The sequence below is a fragment of the Poecile atricapillus genome, chromosome 3 (assembly GCF_030490865.1).
Source record: "Poecile atricapillus isolate bPoeAtr1 chromosome 3, bPoeAtr1.hap1, whole genome shotgun sequence".
Taxonomy (NCBI): Eukaryota; Metazoa; Chordata; class Aves; order Passeriformes; family Paridae; genus Poecile; species Poecile atricapillus.
The window spans coordinates 91,731,261-91,756,692 of NC_081251.1; the positions used below are offsets into that span (position 1 = coordinate 91,731,261).

The 25,432-nt window shown below is 39.1% G+C and overlaps 1 long non-coding RNA gene across 1 annotated transcript in view; it reads left to right on the forward strand.

Annotated features, from left to right (window-relative positions):
• LOC131578063 (uncharacterized) overlaps window positions 1–25,432 on the forward strand; it is a 224,472-nt gene that overhangs the window by 196,074 nt on the left and 2,966 nt on the right. The gene's annotated exons all lie outside the window — the stretch shown is intronic.

Below are 25,432 nucleotides of genomic sequence, written 5' to 3' on the forward strand. Positions count from 1 at the left end.
GCTAGCTTAAATGTATTTCCTTCTGTTTTGAAATAAGCCATGTGAGAGGATACTCCTAATGTTCTTGGCCAAATTGATAGTGCTACGTCCTGCCCTGGGAGTCACGAGCATTTGCTGTGTTCTTCAGAGATATGTACTTGCAATTAGTCATCCATACGAGGGGACTGTTTAAGGCAAGCCTTTCCCCCAAAGCAGTTAATTCTTCAAAATGAAAATAATCAGATAATGAGTTCATTTCCGATTTCACATTTAATGCCAAACATTTTTGGGTAAACAAGATATGCTGGCAGAGTTCTGCTCTCATTGTATGTTTTTTATTAACTGGGAAACAGACAGTTGATTCTTATCCTTTCTATCAGCTCAAGTAAATTACACATATTTTAGAAGGAGAGACTTGTGCAAACTGGCTGACTGGTTTCAATGTGGGAACCCATCAGCCAGTCTGTGTAAACTGCACCCAGGTCCTGCTAGCAAGAAAAGAAAACCTATTAAGACCCAGCTTGGGAATCTCCCACTCAGTGGAAAGTTTTACCACAGTAACTCATATTCTTGCACCATGAAAATAAGTAAGGCAGCAGGGAGTCTAGCTCAGGCAACTTTGCCAAATCAGACAGGCCCAGTGTTGGAGCTGCTGTGCCGTTCCTGCTGACAGCCCCTTGGAAGTGCGAGGGAGCTGATGGAAGCACCTGCTGTTCACGGTGCTCAGACACTGCCAGGTATTCTGTTTTTTCTTGTGTTTTAAGGAGGTTGTGGAGAAAGGTGAGAATATAGCAAAACATGGCACCAACAGAAGTGTTCAATGCTGTTATCTCCTCCCAGGGCTCAGCTGTGGTCAGTGGACTTGCTACGGTTTACAGACCTGCCAAAGAGAAAATAATCTGGCCCATGTTTGGAGTCCCTGAATCTTTCAAAATCAATACTTCTTTCCAGGAGAAGCTGAAAAAAGAGAAATGGAAATTATCTATTTGGAAGTGGTATTTATGACTTACCCTATGTCAAAAGCATTTAAAGAAGATTGTTCTTAAGGTGTCCCAAATTTTAGCAAGAGATCAAATTTCTAATTTTGAGCATTGGAGATTAAAATTCAGATTGATGTTTAATGTCTATTGTACAAATAATATTCTTCCTATCTGCACACAGTGAACTTCAACATATCATGAAAAGACCAGCCATTCATAAACAAAGCAAAACTGTCTTCCCTGTTGATGCTTTTTATCAGCTTAGTGCTTACATTGATGGTGCTAGTCCCTGTCCAAACAGAGAAAAAATGTAAAAGCAATCTCTGTGCTAAAGAACTCACAGTCTGAACATACAAAAGGAGTCAGGAGATGAACACAGATAAGAGGCAGGAGTACCAATAGAGCACTATGGATCAGCACAGCCTAAGCCATCAGTTAAGATTGCAAGTGGGTGTTGCAAAAAATGAGTATTTCAAGGTAAGGTTTGAAAGAGAGAAATTACTTTATTTGTATAGATGTTTTTCTACTTTTTTTAAAAACAGCGAGAATCAATGTCAGAGAAAACAGTTTGTCTGAATCCAGACTGTATTTTTAGGAAGACGTAATTGGCCCCAGAAGTCTCAGTTCAGTTGCTGGACAGAAAAAAGATCAGTGGAGGTTATTGAGATGATTGTTTTTTCTGATCTACAAAATAATCTCCATGACAACGGAGGGCGTATCAGAACTATATGGTGCAGCTGGAGGAAGACTTTGGCTCTGGTTTGCTAACTTTAGACAAATCCCAACTTTGACAACCCTGCTGTATAGCTTCTGAGCTTCTGAGCTTTGAACAACAGTAACCTGAGATTTTTCTGGGTTATGGAGCAGAGGGAGTCTGGTGTTCACAAAATAAAGCCAACAAACATTGTGATTTCTGGGAAAAACAATATTTGCAGCGTGGGCTTCAGACAGGAGAAGCTGGTGTATTAGTAACATGTGACTGGAGGCAGCCTCAACAGTACAGCTCTTGCTGTCAAGAGAATAAAGGAGTGTCTTGAGAGAACTTCTCCCTTCCAATCCTCTCTGTAGACGGGAAAAAGTACAAATATTTTTCTTTCTGCTGTCATTTTGAGGATAAAGCCACAATTTGGACTTTCTTAATGTAGTGCTTAGCTTTCAGATGACAGAAATACAACAGTTCACAAAAACTCAGGCCTCATACATTCTAGTTAACACATGCATGGCTGAGTTAAATGCTAGGAGACTCCAAGTCGCTTAAATAAGTATTTGGTAAATTACAACCACTACCATATCCCACCCCCTCCACTGAACAGATAAATATATGTAACTATATATGTAACTCTTCTCTTTCTTTTTAAGAACCTGCTCAGATTATTTTTCTCTTTCAGTAAAAGCCTGATTTAGAAAGTTATTTTCTGGAGGCTGTATTTGCATAAAGCAAGTCAACCTGCATTGTCCAGTGTTGAGGATAAAAAATGCCTTCACAGAAATGGAAGGCAGTTTGCTCTTTTGAGTCATCAGGAGCTAGGTGCTGAAGGAAGGAGACATTCTTGAGGAAAAAGCTTCTGGCATGGGCCAACTGCAGGGTAGAAGCAGTACTGTACTGTGGCTATGGTTCCACTAGGAAATTCAGTATGTGCCCTGTTTTTCTGTTTTCAGGCGGCTGTAGTCCCTGGTAGATTGCTAGTGGCAGTTTGTTTCAAAGTTTCAGGTTGCTTTAACCACTTCAAGCCCTATAGCTAGTGCTTGGGTTTAAAGAATTTGAATTTGCTTACAAGTCTACAACTTTTCCATGCAAACAGTGGTTAGGTGCTGGGTCAGGTACATCCTTAATCCAAAGGTACTTTCTGTGAACTCTGAAATTTCTGGTTCACAGCTGTTTTCTCAGGAATTGTTTTGTATCCTGTTGGTCTCCAGTTACAGAAACTTCTGTACTATGTGGTTTTTCAAGGAAAAAAAAAGCCCATGCTGAAGGAACATTCAGAAGAGCACACAGCTTCTTTGCAGGGCCCTTTAAGGAACTCCTGAAAGGAAACAAAAATGTTATACTGAATGGAGTGATATTTTTCTAATGGGTCTTAATGCTTTGCCATCTGATTTGCCAGCCTTTTTCAGCTGTGAAGGGATGTTTGGCATAAGCACCCCATTTCATCACCTAGGAGGGTCACCACATGGTATAACAACACATGGTATATACAACCTTTCATAGACTTCTATGCCCCTGTCTCTCTAGAATATATATATATATATATGAATTTTGATTAGGAATAGCCTGTTTAGACTACTCCCTTGCTCCCTCCAATATCTGCTGCAGAGAAAATGTCTTCCTGCTCAGACTCAACCCCGAGAGGGCCCCCACCTCCAGCAGAAGTGTCCCAGGACCCATGCCGCAACCTCCAACCAAATGTGTAGCATTGGTTTGTCCTTCAAGTGTGAAGCCAGTAGAGACTCTCTACCACAGTTTTTAAACACATTTCCAAGTATGGCAGGGTTCAGTGGCAGGCACATAATAGGGCTTTTGGCATGTATTATACTGTGCTCAACAACTCCACTCTCTGATCCAAACATGCCCACCAAAAATAACTTCAGTGAACAGCTTTTATTTTAATTATTCCAGTGTGGGACTCATGAAGTTTTGCCAAAAATCTGGCTTGTAAAGCTTTTTGTACCTAAGTACAGAAACCCCTAGTGTGTAGTTAATCCCTCACTGGGATTTTTCCTGATCCAGCCACAGGTCTATTCTGCAACCTCATCTTTCTTTACCTATCACTTGTTCTCTCTGTTCACCCTACCAGCTCCTTTAATTCTTGCCCTTTCCTAGTTTCAGTGACAGTTCTTTCCCAGCTATTCCCTCTAATTTTCTCTTTTCTTGTTCAGCTCCACATTTAGTGGTTGATGGTGTTTTTTGGTGGTTCCACAGTAGTTCTGATCTCTGCAGGGATTTCAGTGAGATCAGTATGTGAACTCTCCTCGCTTTATTCTCTCTGTCCAACATATTACATGGCATAATAATCAAAAAACTGCACTTTTGCGAGTGACTTGCAAACTTGCCTTTTTCTATATAATCTGTTTGATTTCATCACTGAGGCTCTTTTCTTCCAGTTTCCTTCTCTTCTTCCCCATGTAGCACATGTGTATACATTTTCACATGTAAAAGTCATAAAGCAAACATAAGAAAAAGGGATGTCTCTGTGTAGTGGTGAGGCCAGCTACTGGGCTGTGCAGAATACTTCTAGTCCCTGAGAGGGCTGATCATGGTAGTTACTCTCTCATCTCTATGCTGGATTATTTATTTAACCTTTCCTTTATCAAACCCTAATTTGCTTTGTGGGGAAATGCATGCAATTAGGATATTACTATTTAAAGAAGTACTTTCTGTTATTTTGTAAATAACCTCAGATAGTGAAGTATCCCTCTAAGAATATTAAATGTAAAGGAGGAAAACAAAAAAGTTTGGTTTGGGTTTATTTTCTAAGCATGCAAAAGAGAAGGAACAGGAGGAACTCTCTAGGGCAGGATAACCTATAGTGGATACTTTTCAGTACAGGTGGGGAAAATATAGATTCAGATGCCTGGAGAGAAGTGAGCCCAGCTCTCCTGCAGTCTGAGGGAGTGCTCTGGTTATAACTAGATTGCTGAAAGCAAGTCTGGCAGCAACAGCACCCATTTTACTGTTTTGGTGGAGGAGGTCTGGATAGAAGTGGAGGCGGATGGTAATCCCTGCATTGAGATAGGTGACCAAATTCCAGAGAGGCTTAAGCTAACTCTAATACCTTTTGCATTTCCTAATGGCTCACTTGAGCAGCTCCTGCTCAGTCTTCTGTTTGGGATGTTTGTATTGTCTGCTTCCCAAATCTCTGGATCCCAGCATTCAAGCACACTCCTGGAAGTCAGGAGCTGTGGTTTTTGGTGATGTAGGGCCTAAACATTGCTTGTGTCCAGAACATAATATTTATCTGTATTTATGTAAATGCTTAGCTTTACAGGGTCTGTGCTTACTTACCTTGATAAGTGCTGCTAAAAATAACAATATGGGCATTGTGACATTTATGTGCAGCATTCATATAACATCTGTTAAAACATCTATAACACCATGCTGGAATTTATGGAGCAAAACCATGGGGAATGTCTTTGCACCAGCTAGGGACAGACAAGACATATACTTTTGAAATAACCCCTTTGCATTCAAGATACTTTCAGACTGCTGCTTACTAGCACAATACCCTGTGTTTGACTCAACCTGCAACACAGTATATAATACTGGCATTTTCATTTTGTCTCACATTTGAACTGTACTCTGGTTCTGTGCCTATGCAGTGGGGAATATAAAACTAGGGATTTTCAAAGGTCTGGAGGTCCTTCAGTGTCAAATTACTTTTGGAATACTACTTCAGCACTTTGAAAGGGCCCCCAAGTATTCTTGGCAGTTTACAATAGTCCTGGTCCCAAAGCATTTAAAATACATTTCAGATGTTCTGAGAATAATAAATCTAGAAGAAGGGAGAAAAAAGGAATTAAATAATCGAAGATATAGTTAGTGTATCAGTGATTATATGGGTACACTTTAATTTATTTTTAAGGCTTGGATGGAAAGACACTTCACTTTTAATTCTTTTTTATTGACTTACATTGTGACAGTGTGAGGAGTGTTTCTAGAAATCAGATTTGAATTACAGGGTTTCACATGAACTTTGTTTTTGAAAGAAAGGGTTGCAAACACTAGACTTCATTATTCTGTAGAAAGACTAGAAACAAAATGGTTTACTCATCATCTTCTCATCAGCTACTCTTTTCCAAGTATACTGATGCATTTTCCCATCTGTGATCAAAAGTACAGATAACTGAGACACTTTTGCCTTATGGTTAGTATATAAAATAGAAAACAGATAAAACAGAAAATAATGTTCTGCTTTATTATTAGAAGAGGGATGCTGCAACATTTGAGTAAGTATAAGCTGTTCAAAAAACCCTGAAAAACAAAAATGAAAATAAATCTGAAATAATGGAAAAGCTTCTACTTAAAAAATTGAAAACTTTTAAAAACCAACAACCTTGGATCATGTAGATTTGGTGCCTATTCACTGGAACGTCACCAAATCTCACTTGTTCTGCTTGGGCCTCACTCAAACATAACTGGCCTCGAGCTAGTAAGCAAGCCAGCAAATGTCCTGGCTTGTAAAGAAATCTGATCCAACCCTGTAAACTGAACCCAGCCTAAGAGCAGTGGTGAGGGGAACATATGGAAAATTAATGGCACATAATAGAATGGTGGGACAGCCTTAAAGAAAAGATTGTTGTTGATTTTATGCAACAATGCCAGCTAATAGTTTTCTGAGTTAAGAAAGTTATAGAGTATCTGAGTGATGTTTTTGACTTTGCCAGCGCTTAAGCTCTAGAAAGGGCTGCTGTGTTTCCCTTGTCCCATTGCACATTCTTAATTGATACCTGTAGCTGCTGGTTCAGCTGCGGCAGCACTTTGGGAAGCACAGAGATCCTGGTCCCCACCTGTTTAAATAAATGGGAGCCTCAGGAAGAGGAGTGCATTGGAATTTACTTGGGCTCAAACTGGGCATAACAGCAAAAGCCAGGCTGAGAGCTAGAAGCCTGCCCAAGCACTGGGAGGAGGAGGGGAGGGTGGTGTATGTGTTTTCTTTTTTTCTCTGCAGACCTCCAGGCATTTTGCAGAGATAAGGTGCTTTGTGATATGATGTCACAGATGGGGAAATAGTCCCAGAGAGCTCATAGTTTCATAACCCCTCTCTGGTGAAGAAACTGGAGATGGAATAAATGGAAAGAATCATTTTGGTGAAAGTGTATGTATTTGTGGAATACACAGATCACATATTTATTTGGCTGATCACCTGGGATACTCATTTAGGGTAGACTTTGAAATGTGACACCACACAGTAGCTATTTTGTACCAAGAGAAAAATGATCCCTTTCCCCTTATTCCTCCACTTTTGTTTTCTTGAAGACCAGCTAAAATCCTAACATTCTTCCTTCCTGGACCCTAAAATGTCTCTCACTCCTCCCATGGATGCATACATCTTGCTGCACAGGCAAATATTGAGGTTGATTTTCCCAATTACAGACCCTTTAAGACCAAAAGTTGTGCAACTCACCTGTTTATTTGGGTGTCTAAAAAACTTGTGTGCCATTCAATATACTTTTTTTTTTTTCCTGAACCTGTTGCCTCTGGGCCAATACAGTGGGTCAGGATCTGTCCCAGAAAAACATTGGGGAGGCTGTGAAGAGAACCATGCTCACCTCAGATTCCAGAAAAGCAGACACTGAGTATCTCTGATGTTAGCTCTAAGCTTCCTTTCCTGCTCAGCTGAGAGGAGAAATGGATTTTGCCAATTAAAGTTCAGGTGAATTACTGCATTTTTACTAGTTTAAAGAAATATTTTGATATTAAGGTGTCAATAAACTGCTGTATTCAGTAGCTTACATTAAACGGATGATCATACTAGGATCATAAGGATTCATGCTGAGTGTAAAAATGGATGTATATAAAACTATAAAAAAAGAAAGCTGACTTATATAGCACAAAATGAACATGTAACACACAAATATATAAATATATCTTATGTATAGACATACACAGTGGTAGTTGTAATACCTGTAGTGCAACAGAAAGCCTTAATTATGTGTGTGAAGTGATTTAGCAGACAAACTTTTTTTCCCTGAGAAGTAACTTTTAAGCCACTTCACATGGCTCAAAGACTGGGAATTGGTATCAGTGGGAAAGGGAAGAAATGAGAAATGTTTAGAAATACCAATGTTTCCAAACATAAATATTTATATTTCTGGTTTGTTAAACCTGTTTTAATCCTTTTGGGGTCCTGGGGAGGAGTAAAATCGCCTAAAGGTAAGACTTACGATGTAAAAGACTGTTTGCTATGACCTTGACAAACCTATGAACTGACCAAGAGAGATGATGGCTCCAGAGTGCACAGTGCATATTTTGCATTTCTAATGTCTAGAAGATTCAATACATCTGAAATATAGCGAGAGAATTTCCTGCAGGGCAGTGGAGATGTCCTACTGACAAGAGGGAGCTGTATTCTTTTCTCATCACCTCATAAACAGTGGGGTTCTGACTGAGGATGTTAGGTAATGCTTGCCACATACAGAACTCAAGGGGGTATTACTTTCATTGTATAACCCTTTGAGATCTGAGGCAGTATTGTTTAACAAAGCATATTGTTTTTCCCTCTTGCTTTTACTGAGCTTTGATGCTGGTTTTAGAACTTGACAGCTGTGTTTAGACTTGTCTTACAGCTCTCGTACAGAGCAGGGGAAATAGAGATGTTTGGGGCACCAGGCAACGTGAACTCTGTGGAGGGAATAGAGCCGAGATTTGCCTTGGGAAAGTGTGGAATTGGTCCACAATGATGAACTTGAGCCACCCTCCTTCGGGGAGACTCCTTAGACATGAATGGGGTGCTGGTTGCTTTGCCCCAGCCAGAGCTGTGTGTCTCAGGGAGTGACTCGTGGCCACTTGCCACCCTAGCCAGGCACCATGCTCCACAGGGGTTCCTGCCTTTGCTTGGGATTGGCATCCACAAGATCTTCATTGACCCCCAGCACTGCTTGATTTTCCCTGTAGTGCTCTTAATTTTTGCAGTGTTTAGGTATGAGTATTTTGTGTGGCAAAATAATTAGAATGAAAGAATAATCATTAGGAATGATCTCTGAAAAAAACCAAAAAATAATTTGTTACAGCTATTTAATAAATGAAAACAAACTTTCTGTCATTTCTCTCAAATCTCTAACATCAATTCTTGTAGAATTGTGTAAGTTCATCCTTCATGGCGTAAAGAAAAGTGTATAGTTTGTTTTTATTCAGTAGCTGGGTTTATAGGCCCATCTTTTAATAATTATGGATATCTTGTTCAATATCTGAAAATTGTGATATTCTGCCATCTCTGCAGATACCAGAGGAGATGAATGACTTAGTGGGACTGCACACAGGAAACTAGAGACTGGGTTGAAATAAAAAAAAAAAAAAAAGGAAAAAAAAAGAAAGAAAGACATTAAAAACTAATTAAATAGAAGTCAGCATAATTCTATTCAAGTTCTGAATATATTGTCTCTCCTCTCTCATCATCTCTCCTCTCTAATGCAGAAGAAGACCCAAGAATCTTAATTCTTCTCAACTTCTGTAAGGTTCCATGCAAACAAGGGCTCTTAATGAATTGTGTGTCACAATATTGTTTTGTTTTCTTTTGAGAGAATGATATTTCAGTGGTGCTTGCTTAAGTCACAGCATTGATGAGAGGATTCCTGAGTTTGAGTAAGATTGTATCCAAAGGAAGGTTCCAGGTACCCTCAGATATGTGTTTCTATGATGTTTAGGTACATTCTTATTTCCAAGATGGAGTGAATCTTAAGAGCACAGAGCCCTGGGCAGCTTCTACAGTTTCTCTGTAGAAATACCATCTCCCCACGCCTTGACCTTGTCTAGTCTGTAAAAACACTTCTCCTACTCTGATACGGCGTGTCCTCAACTTTGTTTTCTCACCTTCTTTCCTGAATTTATTTGCCTTTGGCAGCTGATGGATGTGGCATGATGAGCAATCCTTGCCATCCATTGCACACACTTGAACACACTTTGAATTAATTTTTAACTGGGTATCAGAAACAAGGATAATTTAATTTTAACTATTTCACAACTGATCAGTTTGATCAGCAGGAGTGTAAAATCAGTACACTTCTAAGTCAATAAAATATTGTTTGTTATGGGTCAGTATCCTGCATAAATAGAAGTTCAGAGACTTTATTTGGGTACCGAATACAACCTGCATTTATTTTCAAAGAACAAAATGCACTACAAGATTTTCACTTCTAACATAAGGTGCTAAAAATATCCCCATAACTTGGCCCCCACATTTCAGTCACTTTAGAGAGGAAAAATCTAAAAATTTTTAGAGTATTCTTTGTCAATTTAGGACCAGGCCCAAATTTCACCACTTGCACAATTCTTCATTTTCAAATCTCTGTGGTAGAAATGTCTGGAATGTGGAGTATTGTATTTAAAAATAAAGCAAAACAATTCTTAATAGCCACTCTATCATTTAGCTAAACAAAATCCCATACCCACACTATTCTGGAAGCAGGGAGTAGTGAGGATGGGGAAAGTTGTGGGAAAAAAAAAATAGGAGTAAAACTGTATATACAGTGGCCAGAATTAATCACTCTGAGGTTTGGAACAAAGATGAAAATATAAATTAAACAAAACTGCCTTTATTCCATAAAATACTTAAAATGCTAGTGCATGAATTCAGAGGGTGCAGTGTTTAGCTCCCAAGAAAACTGTATGAAAGGCCAGGAAGCCACTTCTGCTTGGTTAGCCTTATACCAAGCATCAAAGCAGAAAGGTATCTCATTTCCATATATAACTTTGAAGTATTTTATAAATAAATTCAGAAAATGTGCTTTAGAGTAGTTCTTGCCAGGCTGTTTTGCAGCAGAAGAATAATTAAAAACTAGAATGTCTCTTTGCTGGAAGATGTACCAGTACTGTATTGCTCAAAACTTCTTCATCTGTCTAGCAATTCTTGGTTTGTGAAGACAGGTTTTTTATTGCCTTGGGATAATTCTTTTTTTCCTCTGCTCTCATAAACGTTCCATATGCTTCTACATCCATGTCTTGTTTTCAATTTTAGTGAAGGTTTTTATTTGGAGTCTCATAAAATTCTAATTTACTGCCACTTCTTTTTATAAAATGCAGAAGGGAGGAGGGAAGTATTGAGATAGCACGTGCAAGGCAGTACCAAGGAATGCATTTGAGGATTTATAATGTTGGGCAGTTTATCAACCCCTGCTTCAGTTATTGGCAACTACTTTTTCTAACTGTCTAACCTATGAGCCAGTGTTCTCATGGTGCATTTGGAGACATGTCACATCAGTCTATATAAGTAAGGAAGTCATCTTATCTTACTTATCCAAGCTGTCTGCATTTGCAGAAAGTGAAGGGAAGTCAGGTAAAAGAGCCTTCCCTGTACATGTTGTGCTTTTGCAGCTGTCAGTTCTCACTGTCCTTTTGGGGACTCATTTCCATCAGTGTGCACTATTTGTTGAGTTCTCATAAGAAATAAGGTAGGAGCGATATACCCCTCTGGAAGTCACGGATGACAGCTGACCCTTTACTAGGTTAGGAGCAGAGCGTTTGCCTTTGAGGGAGCAGGAATACATCCAGGCTTACCTACTTGTGCTCTGTTCAGAATTGACTCAGGACCAAACTGAACAAAAAGGAACAAAGGGTATTTCACACCAGCAGAGCTGCTTTTCTTTGCCCCTCTCTGGTGTTGACCAATCTAAATGAAAACCTCATACTTCAAATAGCGAAGAATTGTGGTGCTAATGTGTTACCATGGTTCAAAGTTACTGCGAATTTCAAGTAGTCCCTGGCTTCAGTGGAATGAACACAACCTTTTCTGAGCAAGGAACAACTTTCGTATAACTGATCATATAACTGAATCATATAACTAAAATCATTTTCATATAACTAAGTGATGTGCTGAAAATATCTGTGAAAACAACTGTCTCAGAATTAAGGGTATAGTGCGAGAGCACAACGTACATAAAAGGTGTCATCAAGCAAACCAGTAGTTTAAGAATTTTGTGCAAATGACATGTATAGTTTTGCATATGTTGTATGTTTGATACACATGTAACCATATATATATACACACATGCAGGTATTTTCTGAACATGTTCTTCTTTGTGAATGTGAACCCCTTCCCACTCAATACACATTGTGGTATTTCAGTAATACAACACCAGTGACGTTTAAATGTTTGGGGAGAAGACCCTTCTGGTAAAAGTTCATAGGGGTGGGTCAACCTAAGTACTGAAAGAGAAATTCAAGTCCCATAGCACATTTGAAATCTATTCTTCCAAGGCCTGTAAGGAAATACGAGAGCTGTTGTGCTGGAGAGAAACTGCTGGGCACTGAACTCTTTTTCTTTCTCCTCTAAATAAAACATAGAATAGGCTTTTAACTGCCTTTTCTCCATAATAGCTACTTAACCCTGTTCACTAACATTAAGGAAAAAAAAAAGGAAAATTCCAAGAAAAATTCCTATTCAGAGTAAAAAATATAAATTAAACCAAAGTGCGCAATGCACACCCTTTTCTTTCCTTCCTGTTTTGTTTTGTGTTTTCTAACTCTGCTTTTTGGACAGCTGAATGGGGGCTGGGAAAGTGTTTACAATATTTTCACATGATTGAGATGGCAGAGTTCTTGCACTCTGTGAAAGGCCTTCTGTTTTCAGATGGCATTGAAAGTTTACCGTCTTTCCAGACAAAAGGAAGAGAGCCCGTTGCCAGCGGATGAGTAATGGGCATGGCCTCTGCACAATACCTCCTATCCAGTCCTAAATCTACATGGTGTTCTTAGGCTTCCCGGCTTCTCCAAAGCAACCTTTGTCTCTGCTCTGGGAGACCAAAACTACTCGTTGGGCAAGTGGGGATGCAGCCAAGAGGGGAAGGCTCAGTGACAACAGTTGCTCAGTGCTCACTGCCCAGTATCTGCCTCCTTACCATGCCACTATAATAGTTGGGAACCCATCAACAATTGAGCATCTTCTATACAAATATGTTGCAGACCATCTGTATAGTTTTCAGTTCCAGAAGATTCCAGTAACTCACTAAGTTTTAATATTTTTTTTTTCTTCTTGTTAATCTGATGGGCTGCCCTGAGATAAGTGATTAAAGCAAAAGACTGACATAATTTCTTCGGAGCTAAAACTGCACAGAAGTTGCCAATTCCTGTATTTGTTTTCTTACAAGAAACTTGAAGCAGGCATTTTCCACTGTTAACAATTTTTAGGTTCTATCAAGTAATATTTTTTTTTCTTTTTGGTCAGAAAAATATTTTGGTGAAAATGATTGCTAACATAATCTTAGAAAATATTTGAACAGGCAATTCTGAAGTTTTTCCAGAGACTTGTTGGTGTTATAGAGACCAGTAGGTAATTCTTTTCTTGTTTCTTTTACAAAGCTTCCTAGAGCTTGTCTATTTAGAATTTATCTAAATGTGTATATGTGTATGGTAGGCTACCTATGTGTGGGGCATGTATGTGTGTGTGTAAGCATGTCTCTCTCTGAGTACCTGTCTAAAAGAACTTGCATTTCACTGTGCTATAAAGGGGATGAAGAAGAGCTTTCTAAGAAGTAACTAAGCATTCATTAACTGCACTTAATTTTAACTGTGTTCTTGGCTAAGAAATGTCAGTATTAAGTTCTTATTCTTTCATGCTAATTTGGTGTTGCATAGAGACTCATGCATTGTTGTCAGGAAAATAGAAGCAAAGACGTAAGACATACAGGATTTCTTAAGGGTTGGTTGTAGCTGGTATCAGCAATTTACTGACTAACCTGTAGTAACCTGTATTGCTGACAGTCCTGGGTACACAAGCAACGCATTAAGGTTATTAGCAAAACAATTTTCTAAATTACCTGAATGGAGCTTTCAAGGTAACTAATTCTATTCTTTGGACTTTTTTTTCCTGCCCCCCAACCCTACCCTCCCCCCACTTCCCCCTTCCCCCTTTTTTTTTTTTTTTTTTTGTGGAGTTAACAATCTAAAGCAGCATTAAAATAATCTGGCTTAATTTCCTCTGCTGAAAGAGCAAGTCAGCTGAAATTTGGACATTTTGCTGAAAGGGGGGAGGAAAAAACAGGTAGTTTTTGTTTTAAAGAGCATGACCATACACATTCTGCTCTAGTGCCTTTAAAGGGAACTTCCCTGTTTAAATGCCCTTGAGCAGAGAAATACCAACACCTCTTAATTGTTTAATATATTACAGCCTAAAACATTTACAGAAGTTCTTTCCAAGTATTTCACTGTTCCAGGTGCTTGGTCTTGCACCTCCTAAAATAATAGGCTATTTCCCCTCAGTTTTCCTGTGCTTGGTGCCACAATGAAACATATGCTCTGTATCAAGGGAAGGGGAAGTGAGGGAAGTAAGTGGGATGCCTGACATTGGTGCTGGTGCTTGCGGCATACACAGACCTCTCTGTCTTGCGTCACAGAGCTGCTAAAGACGAAGAAAATAACATGGCTTGTACTTGGGCTGTAAGGTCCAAGGGGAAAAATATCATATTGTTTAGCATGTGAATGTCACTCTGCACAAAGACCCCTTATCACTGTGTCCTCTGAGAAGCATCACAAAAAAGAATAATAATTCTACTAATCAGAAGGGCTGGGCATACACCGGTGCACAGGACAGCTGTCTTGCAGCTGCCTTAGGCCATGCTCCAAAATGTATTTTTTCTTGCATGGAGGTGTCATGAAGCCAAAGTCTGATGTCTGTCACATGTAACCAGGTTAAAGACTGAGGCAAAAAGATTATTCGGAAAAAAAAGTATGCCTTATTTTGATCCAGTAAGGACAAAGTAAGATACAGTTTTCTTGGCCTCTGCTTGAATAATTTATTTTTTAGCTTGCTTAGCCAAAAGTGACAGAGTCTTTTCCCCACTCGAGAAATAAATCTCCTAATGCAGAGCACTTATGTTCTGCCCTGACACATCAGGATTCGAGCTGCGCTGTCACTCTTATCAGCCCATCGTGTTCATGAGCTGTGCAGTGCAGCCATGCCAAGCACGGATAACCCCGACACATTGTCACTCATGGGCACTGAGTGAAACTGGGCAGGCAAAGGGACTTAGTCTGGAAATGCACCCTCAGAAAATTCCTTCTCCCTCTTGAAAATCCTCCCTACTGTGCAAATGCAGGCTAATGAAAATGGTTTAAAGAGCTGGGGTCTCATACCCTTCCAATAGTTCTGAGTAAGGGAGCAGCAGCTGGATGGTTTCCAGTGAGGAGCTGGAGGGAGAGAGGCTCTGTCTGGCCCGAGGGAGGAGATAATGTGAAGTTAAACAATTCTGTGAGAGTGGAGGACTGAATCTTTCCGTGGCTGCAGTTTCCATCAAGCACTTCCCAGCACAGTTGCCTGCCATCCCTTTGAACCCACGTCTCCCATGTGACAGAGCAGTGATCTGGCTGCTGAGCCACTAGACTAATATTGTTCTTTTAATCTCACAAAAATGTGTTATAAAAGAGTTGGATTCACATGAGAAATTAAGTATAAGATCTGTCCTCATAAAGACATTATACCATGAATGCTCTCTTTCTGCTGGCTGCAAGAATAGGTGGCTCAAGGGTGAAAGGGTAGCATTTACATTTAAATACACCTATTGGAATTGCACAAACAGAAGGCTAAAGCTACTGCTCCCTCTCTGAATGCTTTTAGAGTTTGCTGCCTTTTTTTTTACATAGTAGTATCTTTTTTTTTTTTTTTTTTTTTTTTTACATAATCTAAAAGGGGAATCAAGATGCTTAAGATCCCATAAAGTAAAGTAAAGGAGGTCTTTGTGCCAGCAAGATAAATGGATAAGCCTTTTCAAGGTAATTATTTTACTTTTTTCATCTGTATGTGCCACTCAGGAGGTGAAATCCAGATTTCATCCAGAGCTTTCTCTGCTGTTACACTAACTGGTAGTGCTGGCTGGGTGGATGCTGTTTACATTTACCAGAGAAAATGAAATGCACATTTATTTTATGTATTTATTTATTTTTGTATCTGCCAAACCCAGGTTTACCCTGTGATAAAACAGAAAGCTCCTTAACACCTGGAGAAAACAGAAACTGAAACAGGGTGGAAAGATCATTTGGTGCAAGGGTAGCCTGGCAGCCATGGTGCAAGCTCAGTGAAACCTTGAAATGCACCTGCTTGACCCAGGCCAAGGCTTATTCCTTTTCCTCTCCAACATCTTACTCCCCTCTGTACAGTGACAGAGGCTTATGAGCTAGAGTTGTAAAAACTTGGGACTTACCTTTGCTCTTTAGGATCTCTGACTGAAGAAAAAAGAAAAAAAAAGGAAAAGAAAAAAAAGAAAAAAACCCAAGTGTATTTTTCTTGATTCTTTCTTCAAATTTTTGATGGCTCTTTTATCACAATTTTCCACTACCCACACAAGGGCCAAAACCAAAGCGCATGAATAAATGCCATAAAATTACAATGTAGCTGGAAATCAGAAGCCAGGAGCTCCATGCTGAACAATTTTTGCACATACTCCCTGATATGTATTAAATTACTACACAATGTAAAGCTAATAACACAAATCATTAAATATGTTCCAGATATGTCTGACCATTGAAATCCAGATCTGGGTGTGCCAGTTTCTTAATATATAGTTAATAATTTTTCCATTGAATATATACATAAAACTGGTATCTTAATATATAACTTGGACAGTGGGGAACACTAAGTAATTTTAAAAAAAAGTTAATCAAATGATATGAACTTTGGAATCTCGGCAGAGGGAAGTGATCTCATCATCAAAATACATTCAAAGGAAGGAAGAGCGAAGGAATCCATAACTCCATGGTCAGTATCCCTTCATGGGTCCTTGTTTTTAGAGTACATCTGACCATATTTTGTTTGGGTTTTTATAGTTTTGGCCTTTACAACACTGAGTGTCTGTATAAAACAAAACAGTTTGTTCCTTAGTCTTCCCAGTCCAGCAAGTCCTAGTCCTCCCAGTAAGTCTTCCTAACTTTTATGATTATAGTATTGTAGTTGCTTTTGGGTTTTCATGTCATTAGACTGCAGTCAGAAGATGGTGCAAGTTACTGTTTGAGGTTAAAATCAGACACCTCCATTCAAATTCAGGCAATTATTGGATATGGGCCAAGAAGTTAATGCTGGAAGTTTAGCATCATGAAATTATATCAAGCATAGCTCAGCTACAATCAAATATTTATTTCCTAGTTTGAGGCTCTCATTTTACTCTGAATGAATAAAATACAGCCTGACCAAACACAGGTTGTGAGACAAGCGCAAACTCTCCTTAGAGGTTAACAACCTGATTTCTCTCTCATACCAGTTTTACGGTCATTTAGCTCCATTGACTTTGGTGGAATGAGTCCTGATTTACAACATTGCTTCAGTGCAGGTTTGAAGCTGTGCTACACAATAGCAGTGCTGGTGTCAGGTCCTTGGGAGCAAAGTGTCTTCACATGGTGCTTGCCACAGTAGTATCAGTTCTGAGGCCATATAGAAAATCTTTATTAAATCTAGATCCATAAAGAACACATTTTGCAAGCATTATTTTGGTTTCTCATTTGTGACATTATTTTATAATTTAATATTGGTTATGAGGTTTGTTGGTTTTTTTTCTCCAGTGATTTGTCACTTACTGAGGTAATCCTGGGGTTTCAGATCAGAAATATAAGTCAGAGGTTTACAAAGTCCATATTTGTCCCTAATTTTGGTTGGGACAGATACCATCAAAATGAAATTAAACCTAAAAAATGTTAAATTTAAAAACAGGAGCTCAGCAACTGAAAAGATAGAATTAGTAATTTTAAGCATGATTTGGAAATTAGTTTACCTCCTGTCAGCTTTCCTAAATGTGATTGTAAGTTTGCACACAATGGACTACCATTTCTTCAATTTAATGTACACCACCATAGGAGGTCTCCTGTGCTGCTTCTTACCTCATATTGACTTCCTAGTGTAGAGCAGGCAGGAAAAAACATCTGAGTGAATACATCTGATTGAGCAGTGAGAATCTGTGCTCTTAGCTTGACTCATGTTGAGACAAAGTACTGTGGGAAAGCTGAGCAAGCTGAACACAATAAATTTTCAGTCTGCTTCTCTGCTAGGTAGATACAACCTTGCCTGCTGGAGTTCTCCTTTAGGATCTTTAGCTCATGTAGGTTGAGGGTATTGAAGAACATATATGCTTTTGATGTCTCTCTGGTGTACTGCTTCAATTGCCAGAGTTCACTTTTCACAGCCCTTAGTCTGTCACTGGGAAGCTGTAGAATGATCTTCCTTATGAGCCAGCCCTTGTCTTCTTATCCAGTGCAATGGCCATGCTCTTTGGAGAAGAGATCAGCTCTCTTAACACAATTTGAAGTGTGGTAGGAACATCAGGAGGGCAGGGCTGCATTAAAAAGAAGGATTTGTTTCCTGAGAGATGGTATTGTTTCTCAGTTCCCAGCAGCAGAAACTTTAAACTAATGACCTTTCCAGAACATGTAAGCCAGCTGAGCCCAAGACTCATGTTCATTTTGATGATTTGATATTTTGTTATGATCATTTTTAGCAGGGACAATGTTTTGCAACATCATATTAACGATAATAATAAATAAAACCATACTCCCTTTTCTCCTCCAAAAACAACCTCCACTGTGGTTATTTACCCAATGGGTCTTGGGGGGATTCTAAGCTTTTACGGTTGTCAGGGTCAGTACAAGACAGACTCTGTTGAAAGAAACAGGTACCTGTAGTGCCACTTCTGTGTTTCTCTTCCTCCCCCTCACCCAAATCCTGACTTTAGGGAGGGAGCAGATATTTTTTTCTTATGTGCCTGGCTTGCTGGGAGAGCCACATAGCTGTGGTCTGTTTGCTCAACATTAGCTGTGCTGCCCAAGTGTGAAAGCAAGCATGGAGTGTAGATTCTCTCTGACTTCTGTGGGATCTGGAGCAGATCCATGAGGAATGCTACTGTTTTCAGCACTTCCCTTGCTTTGCCTGAGACCAGGCACTCTGAGATATGAATGTTGTTACAGCTGCCACATTCTATATATAAGCCTCATGTTGATGATTATTGCCTTAAACTAGAAGGTCTTTGTTTAAAGATGTTTTCTTCCATCTAGAATCTACCAGGTTGTGTTATACTTAAAGCAATGCTTTCTATTTTTATTGTTAACAGTGTGCCTGGATTTTGCATAATATTTGTTTGTATTTATAAAATAAATACTGTTTATTTATTTATTTATTTATTTATTTATGTATTTATGTATATATGTATGTATGTATGTATGTTTTTATTTATTTATTTTTTGTGCAGACAGCTTTATCATAGTGGAGAACTAGCTCCGAATTAATTGAAATTAATTGGCCTATTCATTTTTCAATTGATTGTGTCATTTTCTGTTTTGGTTTCTTTATTACTTCTAGTGGATCTATTTCGACCCACTCCCTCAATTATAATGCTTTTCTCTAAAATACATGAACTTTGTTGCGTTTCAGAGAGCTGCACGATCAACTCATGTCACTTCATCAAGTCACCCTGCTGAATGCCACATCACACTGCCAATGCTCAGAAGCACTGACTGCTGGCTTCTGCAAGAATGGAAGGAAAGGAAGACATGGACACATTGGCTACATCAAAACTACTAAAAAAATTAGTCAGAGAATTTTCCTGCAGACCAACTGGCATGAAAGAACTTAAATCCACGCAGCTAAACTCTCTTGCCCTCCAAATCATGGTGGCCACATCCAAAATATCTATTGGTGATGGTGCCTGACCTGGGCCAATACCCAGGCTGTGCTTTGGCATTGTCTGGAAGAGCATGAACAGGCTTGCACCAAAACCATGCCAGGGACCAGTTTAGCGTACGGATGGTTTTGGGCCCATGCCTTGCTGGTCTTGTTTAGTTTATTTAGTGTCAGAGGGAAACCTCAGTAATTCTGCCAGGAGTCAACAGGAAACCCTTTCTGGCCTCAGTGACCAGAAGCTGCTGAGAAGTATAATCATTAGGTTGGTCATCTTCTTCACATTTGGATTCTTTTTCTCATTTCACTTTGTACCAAATGAGCACTGAAAATTTTTGAAATCTCATAGAGTCCCAAAATTTTACAAAACTTGTTAGTTTTGAACTACCAAGAGATTTCTCACACAAGCTGAGCTTCTGGAAAAGCCAGCTTCAGCTCTCCTCCCTGATGAAGGATATCCTATGGCTTTGAACAAGTTGCTAAGAGCTTCTGTGACCAGCACCCTGTTTGGATATAGGGGTAAAAAGCAATGAGGTATAGGGGTAAAAAGCAATGAGAAACACACCAGGTGCTTGAGGTCACATACACATGCTAAACTGATGTGAAAATAAAACTCCCCCTGATTTCTGTGGCAACTTATTTCACATGTCTGGGAAGGCAATTTATTAAAAACCCTGTAAAAAGGACATGAATATGTTGTTACATCAGGATCTTTTCAAAGTCAGAGCTCTGGGGCTGGGTTTGGATAAGCATGATATGTCTTTCACATAGTGTGTGTGTGAGGTAGTTTGGAGAGATCGTGCTCTGTGTTTCTAGAGCTAACTCTGTGCAGTGGTACCCCAATTATCCCATGGAACACTGTACTTCACAATGTTATACTTCTGCCTGCAGCAATATAAATCAGAATCAGGCAATTCATGCCTGAATCTTTTTCTCTATTCTGAAGATAAATGGCAGTGAAGGCCAAGTAGTTTTAAAAAGCTCATCGTACAAAATTATTATATTAGGCCATTCTGTATTACTGAGATTACAGAAAATTGCCTATGTGTATTGAATTAAACGATGATTTTCCAGTGATCTCAGCAGCAACAGCAGAACCAGGACAATTTAATCATTGCATTGTTTGGTAGGTAACTACTATCCTGAATTGCTGCCCAGAATGAAAAAACTAGTGTTGTTTTATCCAGAAACTAGCCCTTAGTTAACTTCCAGCACTAGCCCTCACATTTCTTAGACCTCAGGCATATGTTTGAGTTTCTGAAGCTGATAGGTACTGAATTCAACAACATTTAAAGCAATGCATATTTTGCCTCAGGTTTGCTATGGGATGAGTGTGCTCTCAATTAATGTGGTCATTTGATGTACAGCACTTTGTTAAACTATTAGGACTTGATTGTATGCTTTCACCCAGTGTTTCTTTTTGGGTAAAAAGTCTGTTTCATAATTGACCTATTCATGGATCAGTCACACAATGCAGGTTGTAGAGCCCTACATGAGAATAGTCACACCTGGGCCATGCTGTGCAAATCTTATTTAATGAAAATGTTATGAAGTAAAGAATCAAGTTGTTTCCCAGAATGATATACTCAGAAATTAGTATTTTTTTTTTTCTCTGAGTTGGATTTTGAAAAGCAGGAAGTGTGGTAAAGCAGAGGAGGAACATGTATCTAACATTTATCTAATTTTGCCTCCCTTTTCCTTCCCTTTTCTGTCTTTCCCCTCAATCTTCAAGCACTCTCCCATGGATGCTTGCATATGGCAGTGGCTCTACTCAGACCTACTGAGACCAGTGCATCAGTTAAGGCTTGTAAGGCCAAAATGTGTTTATTTTTGCAGTCTGATCTTGTGAGAAGCTGAGGAGGTATTGCTTTTCCCTCCTACTGATAACGGTGGTGTTGAAAGAGCTCAGTGCATTCCAGGGCAAAGCCTGTGGGTTAGAGAGCTGCTAACTCTCCTTTGGAAGTACATGCAGATTCCTTTGGCCTTCACTGGGGGAAAGCCTGGCTCCCCACTAAAGAAAAAGAAAACAACAGATATAAAGTCCCAACACTATAGTTGAGGTGGTCCAAATAAAACATAAAAACCCCAGTCTCAGTCCAAGCAATCAGTCTGGAGAGCCTTTGGAATTAGGGACTTAAAGCTCGACCCAGGGATGAGTCCGTGGTCTCTTTGTGGAAGAAAGGTGCAGTTCTGGCCATGCTTAAGTGGGCTTTGGTGTGCAAAGACGTAGCCCAGCGGTCTGGGCTGGTAGTGTCTGCCTGCTGGATCAATGCTCATTCACCCTGAATGAAAGGCCCTGAGCTGTGCTCTGCAGCCATCACCCCAGGCTTCATCTCAGGCTCTTTTTGACCCTCTCTGGCTGTTTTAAAGCTGGATCCTTTCAGCTTATATTCTCTCTCAAACAATTCGCTCTCCTCCCCCCACCTCCCCACCCCTTCTCTACTGCCACAACTGAATTCACTTTTCCAAACTCCCCGTTCCATCATCTATCCACTCCATATGTTTATATTTTCCTATTGCTGAGGCACGGCATGCTGACCTGCCTGGACAGAGCTCCTTTATCACAGAGATAAACATGATGTCCCCCTCACATAGAGTTTCTATCATGTGTGACCTTTCATCTTGAACTGCCATGACCTTTTTTTTTATTAATGCTTTACTGTGCTGCTTGCAGAAGCCAGGAAAGAAAATCTTTTGTTTCTAGATAGAATACTGCTAAAGGACATGATACGGTCTTGTTTTTAATCCAGCTAATTAAAATCTGCATGTGCAGTGTAACTGAGAATGCAGCCTTCGCCCACCACTTTCCCACAGGCAGGGAATAAAGGCCTTTAGTGCAGCAGCAGCTAGCCACCCTTGGATAACAGAGAACAGAGACCACAATTCATCCCAGCTTTCCTTATCATATTCGCAGAGGGCTTTCCCCTCCCTCCCTCTCTCCCTCCCCCTCTCTCTCCATGGAATCACTTACTGTAGCTATGTGCCTCTATATATCACTGCAGAATGTAATCAAGTTAAAAATATGTTAGCTCACATTTATCTGTGCTTCAGTGAGCTTCAAATATAATTCATTTTTGTAAAAATAAAAAAAGAAAACAAAAAGGGGGGAAGGGGAAAAAAGAGAAAGAGAAAGAAAAAGAAAGAAAAAGAAAAACTGTCTTTCTAATCAAGTGTCAACCCTACTTATTTTAAAATAATTCTGCCAAGAACTAACTGAATATTACAATCGAACAGTTCACACTTTTGTATGTTCATTATGTTGGCTTTTTTTGGATTTACTGGATGGCTGTGGTTATTACTAAAGCTGCCTTTTATGTGTGCGTGTGTGTCAGGGAGAGGGTGCCATGGAATTTTTTCTTATGAAACATTTCCTTGGTTAGTTTTTCACTTGTTGGTTTTTGTTGGGTAACAGAAGTGGGGAGGGAGGAGGAAAAGGAGGGCAGTCTGGTGAGAAGGAGCAGTGAGGGCAGAATGGGAAGCACTAAAATTGAGCCCCCACCTGTTTTCTCTTTCTTCAAGTCATGTTTTATATGATGATGATGAGGTCATCAGGAAGTATAAAAATGTGCCAGGAGATTCAAAACTTGGAAGGAGATTGTACAACATGAGTAGAAAATACATTTCATTGCATGTGCAGAAGCCCTTCCCCCAGAGAAGCACACAAACAGGCTTTTCTGTGGTCATTCCCTGGTAACCCGCACAAAGAGCTGCTCAAACAGCTGTGCCTTTGGCTGAACACCATCCATGGGACTGCTGTGGAAAATGCTGATTTTGGGCCATTAACTTCCCCAACACAATTTTAGAGAAATATACTTACAGTTATTAATGGAAGGGATTGTGAATCCTGAATAAATATGCTCCACATTGGAAAATTATTTCCTTTATTTATTGTAAAAAGGTATTCATATGTGTGTTGTACCCAGGGAATGATTAAAGATACAAGAAAAAGCAATGTTTTGAATTCCGATGAAACTTATTAGGTGGCATCAGTCTAACTAAAGCACCTGACACCATATTTTAAAAATATCTAAATATTTTGAAAACAGAGAACAGTATGATTAAAAGACGTCATAAGTACCATGATACCTATATATTAAAATATGCCATGTTGATCAAGCACGAGAGTGCTTTTCATCAAAATTTGGTTATCTTATGCTGAACTCTATAAGCAGGAATAGAGATCTGTACACTTTTCTGCTTTTACTGCCTATGGAAGGACAATATTAAATAAGAAGCAGCTACACTTGTATGATTTTTATATATTATATTTATATACCATGGCAAAAGTTTTTATGTATTTTTGGAATTAGTGTCAAATCACTAGAATAATGCAAGCCGAGAAGACATTTGTCTGTATCTTACCAAATTAAGGTTTTCTGTTTCTCATATTTTGAGGAATATATTCAATAATTTCTCTTTCATAGAGACACCTACTTTGACACATTGAAAAGCTTGTTAATGTCAAGTCACATATTTGATATAAAACTAGTGTTCACATATTGCATAAGCAATATAAGATTTATGAAACTTCACGTATTCCCTTTAAGTGGGCTAATCCTAATAAATATGGCATTTTTTATTGTTGCTTAGCAGTCTTCCTTAGACATAAAATTAATTTGTATTTTGGAGGACGATTACAATTTTTATGGGGAGAGGCAATGTTAAATTATGTCCTGTAATTCCATGTAACTAATAACATAAATTAGGGTGGTGATAATTATTTTTGTCACTAAAAGCTGTTGATGAAGAGCACATTTTAAGGAGAGGTCACATAACAAGAACTGAAAATCAACCCATTGCTATGTTAGTCACACATGGAAAGCAACATGGCATAAATTCCCTCTCAAAGTTACTGAAGGATGCTGAACATCAGGGCATGCTAAAGGTCAGGCTTAATAATGGGGCATAAGTCTCAGATCCCCACAGTGAATCTAATGTATTGAAAATCAAGATGTCTTTACTAAGTCTCTAAATCACTTTATGCACTCAAAGCTACATTCACAAAGTTTAGCTTGGGATAGGACCCAGAAGTGCTTAGGAGGTTCTTGTCAATACACTTAATGAAAATAAGATCAAAATGACATTCTGTAATCTCACATGTGGGACCTAAACCCATGCTTCTGATGTTCTGATTCATCTGTATCATCAGCAACCATTTGCAAGGATTCCTTGTTGGTGATACCATGGAAAATAAGACTGTGACAGGAGGCCATACCTGAAATTTTGAATCAATCTTTTGATAGTTTTCAACTGACATTTCAAAAATTTGTTTCAAAGTTTTCAAATTTTCATTGTTTATACATCTACTTTTTATGCCACTTTTTAATTAATATTGAGCACAACAGATATATACTGATCTTTAATAACTACACTAAGTGAAAGTTCAGAATACCAAAGAGTCTGACATGTCACTGATGGCAGATATTTAAAACATTTAGCTATGGCTGCAGAAACATCCCTTTAAAAATGACTGTTCTTCTTTCCTGTACTAACCTCATACCAAAGCAAGTACTTAAATCAGTGCCAAAATGAGTGAAAATAATAATTGTGATTAAATTCCTTTTGACACTGCAAATTCCCCTCACAATCCAATTCTTAGATTTCACTGCATCCCTTCTTAACAAAAGCTGGCTGGCCCAATTGTGCAAGAATGTTTTATTAGGCTATGAAACCCAGGGCTGGTTAATCAGGCCCTTTCTGCAAACAATAAAGACCAAGGCAGAAATGCTGCAACCAAACTGATGATTCAGGGGGACAGTAGGAGGCAGCTGCTGCACTGCAAACAGAATGTGAGTCACCCTCTCCCTCGCTCTTGAATGAAAAAAACCAAACCAAAACAATAATATGATTGGAAATTACTTTCTCTATCCCCACATTGAAGGAAGAGAGTGGCAGCCCATCTGTCCTTGCTTAAATAACTAGGTAATTTTATTACTGGTGGTGGATGGAATGGTGTAGCCACATAGCTCTGGAAATGAAAGAGTAATGCTGATCAAATAATCATGACAAAGTCAGGTTTTACCTACTAAGAATAATTCTGTGTGAATAGAAACCAACTTGGAGCTGGGTTTTAGCCTTCTGCAACAGCGTAGTCACAACAATAAACCTAATAAGTAATGGGAACATAGGGACAGTGCTTGTTAGTGATAAATAATTAATTATCAGCAATGG